General features: G+C 38.1%; 1 pseudogene; it reads left to right on the plus strand.

Moving 5' to 3' along the window:
* The first annotated feature begins 12,542 nt into the window (after positions 1-12,542).
* Positions 12,543-13,772, plus strand: LOC136168831 (E3 ubiquitin-protein ligase makorin-1 pseudogene; annotated as a pseudogene).
* The last annotated feature ends 732 nt before the right edge of the window (positions 13,773-14,504 follow it).

Genomic DNA, 14,504 nt, shown 5'->3' on the forward strand with positions numbered 1-14,504 from the left:
CTGTGGTAAGAGATCAATCAATGCCAAGTTTGAAGTGTCTGTATGCAGAGATGATCACTCCAAATCCAAGAGAAGGGCTGACCAAAACAAATATCAATGTTTGAATATTCCTTTTTGTGAGTGCAAACTGAGAACACCACCCTAGAAACACTATTCCACTCTCAGCTATAAACTTGGGGTGAAATTAAAAGTGGAAAAGATAAAACATGATGATTTACCTCTATTTTACAAAGAGAAAATCATCTTTGGTTCAACTGACACCCAAAGAGATAGAAGTCAGAGTATTTTGAGGTGAAACTGACTCAAAGAAACATAATAGTGAAAGGAAGAAGAGGAGTTTAAATTTACATTCCATGTCCTAGGTACTTTCTAGAACAGAAAGAGACTGGGAATGAAAACAAGAGTCATATGTATTGATCTTTTGCTATAAGCATGAGTCTGTCCTTCATGTGCCTAAATGAAACAAAAGCAAGGCAGATATTAAAATGTTAAGGGAAAGAAAAGAATAAACAGAGATGTAAGAATCCAATAATAAAAATCACTAGAGACAAAGTGCATTGTTTAACTCTATAATATTCCAAACTCAGACTTCACTTTGTGGGATACTTAACCAAATTGCCATCCTATGAAAGAATCAGAATTCTTATTTCTCTCTCTATATATAATAACACACACACACACACACAATGTAATATTTTATGTTAAATAAGTTTATATAGAGAGATATATAGATATAAAAGACATCAGTTTAGTTCAGTCGCTCAAGTTGTGTCTAACTCTTTGCGACCCCATGGACTGCAGCACACCAGGCCTCCCTGCCCATTGCCAACTCCTGGAGTTTACTCAAACCCATGTCCATTGAGTCGGTGATGCCATCCAACCATCTCATCCACTGTCATCCCTTTATCCTCCTGCCTTCAATCTTTCCCAGCATCAGGGTCTTGTCAAATGAGTCAGTTCTTCATATGAGGTGGCCAAAATATTGGAGTTTCAGCTTCAGCATCAGTCCTTCCAATGAATATTCAGGACTGATCTCCTTTAGGATGGGCTGGTTGGATCTCTTGCAGTTCAAGCAACTCTCAAGAGTCTTCTCCAACACCACAGTTCAAAAGCATCAATTCTTTGGCATTCAGCTTTCTTTATGGTCCAACTCTCACATCCATACATGACTACTATACATACATATAAATATGTGCATATTTATATAGCAACAAATAGATACCATATATATATTCATGTATATATTGCATATAGACAGAGACAGACGGACAGAGACAGAAAGAGACAGAGAGAAGAATATAAAAGAGTTAAGACTTTGTAAATCTTAAACTCATCCCACAGTTCCATGACCTGAGTCAGGGGAAAAGAAACTGGGCCACAGTTCCTTTCTATTAAAATTGCATTTGAACTATCATATTTGCCCTAACTGTGATTATCCTCTTTTCTCAAATGAATTTGGTCCTTGTGAAAAAAATATGGATTGTCAGCACTAGATCACAAACTTAAGCCCACCCTGAGCACACTTTATCCAAAAAAAAAAAGCAAAAACTTTTAACTATCTATAGGAATTTTAAAGATACAACATGCTTCCACAAATATAAAAATAAAACAAACAGAAGGGCAGCAAGGCGGGGAATGTGGTGATGTCTCTGTAACATCTAATTCTTCATCATTAAGGAATGTACATAGATAAAAAACAGGGCTATAGGGAACAAGATTGACCAGAGGTGTCATGTTTAAGCAAACAAAACCAGGCCCAAGTTACAACAAAATTGCAGAAGCAAAGCTGTATTTTTACCTCCAAAGGTATCTGTATATTTTATGATACATTTTAAATCACAGAAACATGTGCACACTTTAAATGCTATATTAAGGTGCTTTGATTCTAAGATTTCATTGTCTATTTATAGTTTTATATCTATCATGGATGTGTGTGTATGTGTTAGTTGCCCAGTCATGTCCAACTCTTTTTGCAACCCCATGGACTGTAGCCTGCTGGGCTCCTCTGTCCACGGGATTCTCCAGGCAAGAATACTGGAGTGGTTGCTAGTTCCTTCTCCAGGGGATCTTCCCGACCCAGGGAGGGAACCCCAGGTCTCCCACACTGTAGGCAGATTCTTTAGCATCTGAGCCACAACTTGTATAATGATCCTTAAAACAGTTTGAAGTGAAATAAATCAAATGTAGAAAGACAAATACTTTATGATCTCACTTATGTGTGAAACCAAACCAAAACAAAACAAAACAGATTCATAGAAACAGAGAACAGATAGCTGGTTGCCAGAGGCAAAGGGCTGGGGGCTGTAAGGTACAAGCCGGGTGACTATAATTAACAATACTGTATTATATGTTAGAAAGTTGCTGAAACAATAGACCTTAAAAGTTCCCACCATAATAAAAGTAACTAATTATGTGAGATGATAGATTTGCTTTTAGTAAATACGAATAAATGTATTTGCAATTACTTCATAATAGATACCTTTATCAAACTATGGGGGGGGGCGAATTAGAAAGTAGACCAGTGTAAACTTATACATTAGATTTTGCTCACTGAAATGAATTCAAATTCCCTATTGAAACTAATCTTTAAGATATCATCATTGAGTTTTTGTTTCTTTTTTTAAATTGCCGTATAATTGCTTTACAACGTTGCATTAGTTTCTGCTGCTGTTGTTGCGTTGTTTAGTTGCTAAGCTGTGTCCAACTCTTTTGCAACCCCATAGATTGTAGCCCACCAGGCTCCTCTGTCCATGAGATTTCCCAGGCAAAAATATTGGAGTGGGTTGCCATTTCCCTCTCCAGAGGATCCACCTGACCCAGGGCTCAAACCTGAGTCTCCTGCATTGGCAGGCGGATTCTTTACCACTGAGCCACCAGGGAAGCCTGATGCAGAATGAAGTAAATCAGCCATATGTAAACACACAGGCCCTCTTCGTTGGACCTCCATTCCCCCACCTGATTGTGCTCATCTAGGCCATCACAGAGAACCCAGCTGAACTTACCGTACTGAGAACTGATACAGTATGAAGGAAGAATATTCACAATTATTTGAAAGGACTATTAAAATACCTCTCCATATTTCAACTATTAAAAACAAAACAATTTAAACTCATATCAATTTGACGGAAAACAAGTATAAATGAACTGGAACTCATTTAATTGTTTGAGTCTTGTAAGACTTAGAAAGTCCTTGAAATAAGAAGAAAAGACATCTCTGACAGATGTTTAAACTAAAGTAGAAGGACCATGAAGACCCACCCAACTCTCATATCCACTAAATCTCTCACTATTAAACTGCACCCATGACCTCAGTGAGTCTAACATAATTATTCTGATCTTCCTGGGTGGTAAAGTAGATATGTAAGTCCCTGGATTGCATGGAATAATTTTAAACTAAAAATAACTACAGGTATAAAAGTAATTATATGTGTGATCATCTACTGTTCCATTGTAAGTACTTGTGGAGAGATTTTTTTGTTCTATTTTAACATATGTTCAAATTCATCAGAATATTATAATACTTAAAAATTTATATTTAAAATCAATCTACTTACATCCAATAATGTTAATATTTGAGATCAAGAAAATGTATAAGGGGAAAAAGCACATATCAAAATACAAAAAACTTATAAGGACCACATCCCAAGTAATTTTTCATTTTCATTTGAAATGAGGTAAAAGGAGTCTTTTTTCAAAGTCTTACCTCATCATTTGACAGCAAAATCCAGAGATACAAATACACCATGATCAAACTAAGCAATAAGGAATTTAGTCCAGGTTTCTAGGATGAGGCATAGTTGATAGAGTGCTGTGATATTAGTGCTTTAGACAAATAACATTGCATATAAGAGTAAACACGGATTGAAGAAATATTTTTAAATAGTAAAACATTGGAAATGTAGAGAAGTAAAGCTCAATACAAAGAATGACTTTGCCTCCCACTTGAGATAATACTGTTATAATGAACATTTTTAACACTCATTATAAACAAAGACCAACTATTTTAACACCTTCAAATTGTTGAATTCATTTGGGAAGATAAGTTATACTTCAAACAAAAATTATTTGTAAAATCAGAAGAAATATTGATCCGAAAAAATGGACTTTGGAAAGTTTAGACAATCTTTTAATGACAAACTGTGGGCTATTTTAGAGATGTTTTCTAAAAGCTAAATTCAGTGAGTTATTTTTATAATTTTGCTCTTGTGCCTATCCTTGCATGAAACAATAGATTGAAGAAACCATATGTGTAGCTCAATAAACTAATTTGTATCCACTTATTTACATTACAAATATTAGTACCAGCTATGTGTCAGGCATTTGAAGCTTCCTTCTGGGATTAAATAATACATAATATATGTTTAAATATGCAGGAGTTACTATATTGTTTTAAAAGTTGAAATAGTATTTAATATTATGCATCAAGTAGAACATACCCTTATAAGGGTAAAGAGTACAACATACAGTGGAGATGTAACTGTGGTTTATCTATGGGCAGATGACAATAGCAACAAAACACTTAGGGTCAAAATCTCTGGGTATCAAAAGTGACATAGAGAACTGAATAAAAGAAAATTAATAAGAACCAAAACTAAACACAGTACTGGGTAGGAGGAAGCATATTTTCTTTTCAAATATCCCTGAAACATTAATCAAATTTTGATCATATATATAGCCACAAGGAAAAAATTAACTTTTTAAAATGAAAAGCATACAAATGACATTCAATGACCATAAATCTGATTTTAAAAAGCAATAGAAACTAATTTACAAAACAGACAGACTCAGATACTGAAAACAAATTTATGGTTACCAAAGGGGAAAAGGTGGAGGGAGGCATAAATTAAGAGCTTTGGATTAACAGATATTTATATATATATATATAATACATAAACAATAAGGACCTCCTGATACATGTAACTGAAACACTTTACTGTACACCTGAAGACTAAAACAACATTATAAACCAAATGCAGTTTAAAAAATCAATAGAAATCAAGGGTGAAAACTGTACCTAGCCCCTCAGATATTAAAAACACTCTCCTCAACTTCTTTTGAAGCAAGAAGTAAATAAAAATCTCAGTTGCTGAAAAGAAATCACTAAGAAAAATCCTTGGTTCCACAATTCATGAAGTGAAATGAAAGTTGCTCAGTCATGTCCAGCTTTTTGCAACACCATGGACTATATAGTGCATGGAATTCTCCAGGACAGAATACTGGAGTGGGTAGCCTTTCCCTTCTCTAGGGGATCTTCCCAACCCAGGGATCAAACCCAGGTCTCCCACATTGCAGGTGGATTCTTTACCAGCTGAGCCACAAGGGAAGCCCACGAATACTGGAGTGGTTAAGCTATCCCTTCTCCAGGAGATATTCCTGACCCAGGAATCAAACCGGGGTCTTCTGCATTGCATGTGGATTCTTTACCAACTGAGCTATCAGGGAAGCAATGTACGGGATGTGATCAAAGGACACTAACTTGATAAAACAGAATAAGGGCAACCACTGTATGTTTTGTTGTCATCATCATCATTATTTAGGAGTGGTCCTCATGTGCTCAGTCATATCTGACTCTACTACCCCATGAACTGTAGCCCAACAGCCTCCTCTGTCCATGGGATTTCCCAGGCAAGAATACTGGAGCGGGTTGCCATTTCCTTCTCCAGGGGATCTTCCCGACTCAGGGATTGAACCCATATCTCCTGTGGCTCCTGCATTGTAAGGAAATATTTTACCTGCTGAGCCACTGGGGAAGCCCCTTAAGGAGAGCTGTGTGCTTAGTCTGACTCCTTATGACCTGATGGACTGTAGCCCGCCAGGCCCCTCTGTCCACGGGGACTCTCCAGGCAAGAATACTTTAGTGGGGTTGCCATGCCATCTCTAGGAGATCTTCCCAAACCAGGGATTGAACGCAGGTCTCTCACATTGCAGGCAGATTCTTTACCATCTGAAACACCAGGGAAGCTGGGGCAGATGGTCAAGCAGAACCAGTAAGCCAAGCTGACAAAAGGTCACAGAGAAGTGGTCTGCGAAGACCCTGGTCATTATCTCGTCACCATTTTAACAGTGATGAGAAGGTGTGCTCTGGACTCTGTGCCTGGAGTTAGATTCTTTTCCTCCCATGTTCTAGTTGAGAGACCATGGGCAAATTTCACCATCTTGCAAACGGGAAGAATAAACACTTTCATGAGGTTTTCACAACGAGTAAATAAGTATTCAAGGCTATACTAGTGCCCAGCAAAAAGGGAATTCTCAATAAACATTTGTAAATTTCCAGTGGCGAGAATCCAAAGAATAGGAGGAAGAAAACTATCAAATAATAAACACAAAAAGTCAAAGGGCCTAAGAGTTGAGAGAATATCATTGGATTTGACTAGCTAACTGATTGCCACTTGAAATTACAAGAATGCAACTAGAGAAGAGCAAGGAAGTTAAAGGTGACAGACTGCAGGAGCTCATTTTGTGCCCCTGTAACATTTTGGGGGAAAAAATCATCCAGGATGTCCAATAGGCGTTTCTTAAAGATTCAGCATATGTGAGTCACTTTGCAAAGCTATTTCAGTATGGAAAGAAACAGATCATTCCATTGGCTTTCTCTCCTGTATCCTCTGCTGGCAACCTAAAACCCCATGGGCATGACTCAGGCAATGGCAGTCACTTTGCATTCTTTGTTTAGGATAATCATTCCTTAATGTGTTTAACTATCTATTGAGCACCCATGACAGTGCCACCATTTACCTTAAAATTTGTAAATCAACACATCAGTCTTCGAAGGTAAAACTGATTTTTAAAGATGAACCAAAAATTCAAATATTCATATAAAATATTCTTCATCAGTCTTCGAAGGTAAAACTGATTTTTAAAGATGAACCAAAAATTCAAATATTCATATAAAATATTCTTAAGTGTTGGTGCAAAAATACTGAGACAATACAAATCAACAAAATAACAGGTTAATTAGGGTTCACGCTTGATCACTGTGACAGTTTAGTTCTTTATTTTCATTTCTTGACAATTTAGTTCTTGATATCCAATCTCTCATCTAGTCTCATTTTTAATCTCTTTCAACGTTTCCTGCAAAATTCATGTCTTTCTTTTGGGGGAAAAAAAAAGAAGCCTCTGAAGTACAAGAGATTCAGAAATAAAGGAAGTCGGGGAAGAGTACTGCATGCCCCTAGGGAATTTATTTCCTGTCCTTGGGTCATCCCATTTTATTTTCTTCTAGTTCTCAAAACACCATGCTGACTGGATTTTTGATTAAAAGTGGATTTGGGCTGAGCAGAAAGTTAGAGAACTATATATCAACTGACCAAAATCCTTTTCAGAAATGAAACTAAAGAAATTACACTTTCCTTTTACCTACAATTCTCAGAGAAGCGAAAGTATTTCCTCAGTATTTAGCAACTCCCCAATCTCTTTTAACCCCAAGAAATCCATCAAAGACTCCTTTTTATAATTATGTAATTGAGTAACTATTATATGTCAGGCATTAGGCTAAAGTGAATAATAGCATGAAAAAAGAACTATTATCCATCCTATTTTCAATTTTGAAATCAGGAACTCAAAGATTTACAATAGGTCACATAGTAGCTATAGCCAGAGGAGCTGAGATTCAAACCCATAATTACGTGATATTGTGTGATAACATATTCTGTGATATTATAATTATGTGATATTATATTCTGTAAGGACAAAAGAAGATAGCTAGATTGCAAACAAACAAACAAAAAAAATGTGGAGTAAAGGACAAAAGAGGAAAAAAAGGAGGAAAAGTAGCACATAGAAAGGGAGGCAGTGGGCAATAATAGATATAAAATCCCACAGCTAGTCTGCTTTTACAGAATGCCACTTAGCATTTCACACTGCACAGGAAACAGGAGAAATTTCAGAGGGTGCCTCTTCATAAGAATGATCTCTAACCCACGAAGGACAGCTGACAATAGAATCTAGAGATACTGAAAAATGCCTGATTGCTCCTGTTTTGTTCCCCCCACCCCCACCACTCACTGAGTAGGGAAAAAAATGCAGCAGGAAGAAAATGAGAATATGTGTGCCATCTTTTCATCTTTGCAGCAAAACGGGGGGTGGCGGGTGGGGAAGGGAGGGAGGGAACATTCATATGTCCATTGGTTACATCCTCATACTTACAAAACAGTTATGGAATTCTCTTTTTTTAGAAGGAATTATAGCATTGTTATTTTTTAATGAAATTCATATCAGAAATCTGCCAGAGAAAAATTTAGACAAAAAGCTGTGTGCCACAGTGAACGCTGGATGATTAGATAAGGAAATAAGCTACACTATCATTTATGAAAAAGGGATGAAGAGAGATGCTGACCATTTTTGTAATTATATTTCTTCATATTTAGAATTAAAGGTATAATCTTTGGATCTTAAAATATAAAAATCAATTAATCAGACTATTTCTTTGGAAATAAATGACATGCTGCATAAATCAATATCAGAGTTACAAGAAAGTCAGGAAATAAAAAGGCCAGAGTGGTTCTCTATGGTTTTATTATTAGGCCACAGCTAGAATATCAATCCATGACTTGCCAAGGTAGTCTAGAATTCATGTGAAAATATTCATAATAATGGAATCAGCTGTGGAAAGAAGTATCTGATGTCCACAGTATACCCTGCCAGGTGATTCTGCAAAGGGCAAAATGACTGATGCAAGGATTTCCTGTACTGCTGGAAAAAAATGTATCTCCAATCATTACAGATTTAATAGCAATTCTTATCTTTAGGCTGTAGAATTCATCTACTGCTGAGAAACGACTTTGCCATGTGTTTCTCAATCTTTTGACATTTAGTAATATTATGAAGATTGCCAAATTTACAATATATACTGAATTTCAAGAGAAGATTTAAGTCATTTCTTAGGTGCACAAACGTTATACAGAAAATAATTACGTACCTAACAGCGATAATAGGAGTAAAGGAAATGGCTAACTAGTTTTGTTACTTATTTACTTCAATATGGGTAATTTAAGAAAGATTTTTAGTCTAATGCCTTCAAATATAATTTCTAATATATTCTGCAGTCACATAGGTATAATAGAATCTGACCAAGGACTGTCAATACAAATGACTTTCAGAGACCAGACAGGTATAGTCAAGAAGTAAAGTGAACCCAGCTGGAGAACAATGACGTGGAAATCTTGGTCTATGTTTTGTCATCAATCTTTTGATAGAGATAGAGAGAAGATAAAAATGTATATACTATATAAGTATGATCATGAATAGCAAATGTTCAGTACTAGTGTCAGAAACAAGAGGAAAGCATTTGGACTTAGGCAAAATGAAGACCCAAAGGTGTCTCCAGTCCTATCTTACCATTGCCTTTGAGAATTTAGGTCTAGAGCTGCTCAATATTTTGACTTTTTTATATTTTTTGAAATTGCTTCTAAAATATCACATTACCCTGTAGCTCAGATGGTAAAGAAATTTGCCTGCAATGCAGGAGACCCAGGTTGGATCCCTGGGTTGGGAAAATCCTCTGGCGAAGGGAATGGCAATCCACTCCAGTATTCTTGTCTGGAGAAGTCCATGGAAAAGGAGCCTGGTGGGCTACAGTCCATGGGGCTGCAAACAGTCGGACACAACTGAGTGACTAACACTTCTGTTACTAACACAAACAGAATGCCTCTGTGAACTATGTAAGTCTTGAGCCTGGTGTAGGTCTGAGGAAGAACAGAGCATGGGTAAAACGAAACCATGCAGGTGTGTGTGTCTTGGTCAGGTTTGGGCAACATTCCCACTCCGGTTCTATCTTGATGCCTACTTCCTTCTCGAGTCCTTCCAGGCTGTGTGCTCAAGGCGGAGGGACAGGAGAGAAGAGGCTGCCGGAAGGTGTGCAGAACAGGAACACTGCAAGCAGCCATGTACACTTGGGCACCGGAGTCATTGCTTTTAACTGGCTTTATGACACTTGTCTGACTCATTTAACGTCTCTGTGCCAGCTTTCTCCTCCTTTGAACTGGAGAGAATTAGATTAGATAATGTCTAAAATCTCTTCTACTCAGAAAAATCTAGAAGTAGGCAAACTATTTCACAGCCTCTCTGTGGCAACTAAGGAAGTTGTCAGTCATACTGTATCAAGCCTATTGGTTATCTTTAAATCTTTCTTAATAATACTTTTCACTGAGGTAATTTTCCTTTTCAATGGTTACCTTTATTTTTGTACTTTTACACATTAAAAAAAGATTCTTTCTATGTGTGTGCTTTAGGAATAGGCTAACAGATTTCATCTTATGTATACAGTCTAATACTGGAGTAGCTTCCTAGAGGACTGTGTTCAAAAGAATTATGGGAGATCTAGAGGTGGTACACAGCATCATAATTGATTAGCAATGTCTGCATAGGTGAGGGAGAATGATTTTTACTTTTTATCAGAATTAGGTTTAGAAGTATTGATTCTGAATCCTAAGATTTCAAAATTGCCTGAACCTTATATTAAACATCCAAGATGCATGGCTACTTTTATATATGTCTTGCAGAACTTAAATAAAAATTTTTAGCCAAAGTATCAACCTCCCTTTTATTTTTTAGGAGAGTGGGGAGGACAGAGGGTGGCACTTTTTCTCAAATCACAAAATATATTATCAAAAATAACATTACTTTTAAGTTTTATTTCAAAATCTTGGAAATTCATTGGCAAAATATATAAAGTATATGTTGAACTGAAATTAAAATTAATTCTGCATATCTCACTTATATTCTCAGTTGTTGTTTTTGTTGTTTTTTACAAATCAGTAACATAGTTTATCTTACTCTTCACAACTTAGCTAAATATCAAAGAGAGGAGTGGTACAAAGCATATTTCTTTTGCAACCTCATGGGACTGTAGGCCACAGTCCATGGGATTCTCCAAGCAAAAATACTGGAGTGGGTTGTCATTTCCTTATCCAGGGGATCTGCCCAACCCAAGGATGAAATCTAAGTCTCCTATTTGGCAGGCAGATTCTTTAGAATTGAGTTACCTGGGAAACCCTATGAAGCATATACTAAGCCTGTCAGATTTTAGATTCTCATCAGGTCTTTTATTCAGGCACAAGGAACATAGAATCCAATTTCACCATCAAACAAAAAAAATTGAATGTTTCAGAAATTTTACATGAAAGTAAAATCTTGAAATACTTAAAGAAGGACAGAGACTGATTGCCCAGCAGATTTAACAGGGACTCACAGCTAAATACTTATTCAGGAAATAAACAAGAAAAGATAATTCTTCCAAATGCTAGGAATTCTAGAAAAACTTTTTTGAATAAAGTTGCTAAATTTGCTTCATAAAAAATATATTTCTATGAATAGTATGATGAAATTCTATTTCTCAAGTACTTTTTTAAAGTTCTGATTTTTAAATACACATATGTAGAATATTTTAAAATAATTACAGTTTTATTATTTGTGCTTACTCCAAAGTAGGATAGAAAAGAGCAATCTAATAGAGATCTTATCACTTCCTAGGTGAAGAAATATTAAAAATATTAAATTTGTTCTATTAATTTTCAGTAGATAAATGTGTGCCAATTTAGTTTTAAGATAGTGAACAAAATTATTCTCTAAGATGAAACATTATCTCCACAGTAATCTTCATAAGATAGCATTTTCTAAATTGAAGTAAATTCAAATTACCACTGGCTCTGAATTTCTGAATTAGTAAAGAATAAATTATCATGCAGTCATCCTACTGCTCAAGGTCTTATTATTGACAAATACATTTAAAAGAAATGCAGCAATTTGGGGGGTAAGAGACAACCACACTGAAAATCCAGATTCTTAAAAAACTTTCCTCACAAAGCTTACTCAGACGAACATTTCAGATCTCAATTAAATTTTTACCTGATATTCAAAACCTGTGTCCTAGATTTGTTTTTCTCCCAAGAGCCAGGGCGATAGCTTTTCCAGCTACAGTCATATTTGAAAATCCCTAAATCTTTAAATAAAGGTTTCTTTGGATTCTATGGAAAGAATGTCTGTGTGGATTACACAACATTAATAACTCTGACACAACAGTTAAGAGAATTATAATTCAGAGACAAAGACATCCATTTATTTTTCATGTCTGCTAAAGAAAATCACATTGTTCATGGGGTTCTCAAGGCAAGAATACTGAAGTGGTTTGCCATTCCCTTCTCCAGTGGACCACGTTTTGTCAGGCTGTATACTGTCACCCTGCTTATATAACATACATGCAGAGTACATCATGCAAAATGCAGGGCTGGAGGAAGCACAAGCTGGAATCAAGATTGCCAGGAGGACTGTCAATAACCTCAGATATGCAGATGACAACATCCTTATGGCAGAAAGTAAAGAGGAACTAAAGAGCCTCTTGGTGAAAGAGAAAGACGAGAGTGAAAAAGCTGACTTAAAACAACATTAGAGAATGGTGTTCCAGAGACCTAGCCTGCTATTACCTAGATCCACTGGTGAGACTTTCCTACTCATGGCCTCTAAACCTCATCTCTCAGTTTATCGGCCTGTCATCAGCAAGCAGATAGAGTTTGGACACTATGGAGAGGAAGGACACTAAGAGGTATTTCATGCATGGGCTTTGTAAGGAAGGCGATAACTGTCACTATTCACACGGTCTCGCTGACAGTCCATATGGTGTAGTGTGCAAGTATTTTCAATGAGGGTACTGTATTTACAGAGACCGCTGCAGATATGAACATAGCAAGCCACTGAAACGGGAAAAAGCAACCGCTACAGATCCAACTGCAAAGTCAGCCCTGCTGCTTCCATGAGTTTCTCATCAGCTGGACCGATTGCTGAAATGAACATGGGCGAGGCTGAGTCAAGAAATTAAAACTTGGTAACTGTCAGAGCCGCTTCAGCAGACTGGGTGAATGCCATAGAGTGTTCCGGGGCAGCCCTACTGTGGTCGGACTGCCCTTTCCTCCACTGAAGGCCCTCTTCAGGGCTCAGTGACCCAGGAAGAGGCAGCGGAGGAGCAAAGTGCGGTGGAGACCAAGCAGCAGCTCTGCCCCTACGCCGCGGTGGGGGAGCGCCGCTACGGGGAGAACTGCACGTGCCTGCACGGAGACGCCTGTGACACGTGCGGGCTGCAAGTCCTCCATCCCCTGGATGCTGCTCAGAGGTCAGAGCATATAAAATCCTGCATCGAGGCCCACGAGGACATGGAGCTCTCGTTCGCAGTGCAGCGCAGCAAGGACATGGTATATGCAGCAACTGCATGGAAGTGGTCTTTGAGAAAGCCAACCCCCGCGAGCACCGCTTCCGGATCCTCTCCAACTGCTGTCTCAAGTGCATTCGCAAGTGGAGGAGTGCTAAGCAACGTGAGAGCAAGATCATAAAGTCCTGCCCAGAATGCCTGATAATGTCTAACTTTGTCATTCCAAGTGAGTACTGGGTGGAGGAGAGAGAAGAGAAGCAGAAACTCATTCAGAAATACAAGGAGGCAATGAGCAATAGGCGTGCAGGTATTTTGATGAAGGCTGTGGGAGCTGCCCATTTGGAGGGAACTGTTTTTACAAGCATGCATACCCTGACGGCTGCAGAGAGGAGCCACAGAACAGAAAGTGGGAACATCAAGCAGATACCAGGTCCAATGAAGGAACCACTTCCGGGAGCTTATCGAGGCACCAGAGAAGGTCAACCCTTTTGACGAAGAAGGTTGTCACCTTTGAGCTGGGCAGATGCTGCTTATGCTTTTGGCTGCAGGTGGGGACAACGACCTGACAGACGCTGAAGATGAGTGGGACTTGTTTCACGATGAGTTGGAAGATTTTTATGACTTGGATCTATAGCAACTCGGCGGGGCACGTGAACTGGTCTGCCAAACAGAGGGCAGCAGGCCTCGGGGACTGCAGCGGTACCCGCCATTCTCCTAGGCAGGCCTCTCAACTCCAGGTGCTGTCATATCATTTTTACATAGGGCCTGTCTTCTCAACCCCTCACCTTTCCCCAAGGAGTATGTTATTTTCTCTGTTTAAGAAGTTAAAAAAAAATAAATCTGAAAGTTAGTTTTTCTGTAACACGAATTTAACTATCAGATAGTGTAGGTTTGTTGCGTCATGTTTTCCACCAGTTCAAGGGGAGTGTATCTGGATTTCCAGGGTTCATTTTTGAGGTCCCCGGGTTCAGAAGTTACAGCACTGGCCCTGCATTGGGGGTCCAGGAATCGGGGTGAAGGATCTGAACTGTAACAAGTAGCCTCCTCCTGCTCTAGACCTCGGCAGTGGGTACCTGGCTTCTGGTGAAATCTGCTTTACATCTGTATGTTCCGTCTGGTCCCTGTCCTGTCATCCCCACCCTGTGCACTCGTCCTGTAGCTTTGGTCTCTCGTTTCATTGCACACAAGTAACACTACTGGGTAACCAGAACCAGGTGTGAATGTATTTGAGATTTTTACCATCTTTAGCGTGATAGGAAAATTGTGAAAAAAACACATATAAAAAGATGTGAGTGGAAGAAAATAATGCAGAGTTGGAAGCTGACTCCCCAAGGCTGATGGACTTGGGGTGTGTGTGAGTGTGTGA

This window comes from Muntiacus reevesi, chromosome 1, assembly GCF_963930625.1.
Source record: "Muntiacus reevesi chromosome 1, mMunRee1.1, whole genome shotgun sequence".
Classification (NCBI taxonomy): Eukaryota; Metazoa; Chordata; class Mammalia; order Artiodactyla; family Cervidae; genus Muntiacus; species Muntiacus reevesi.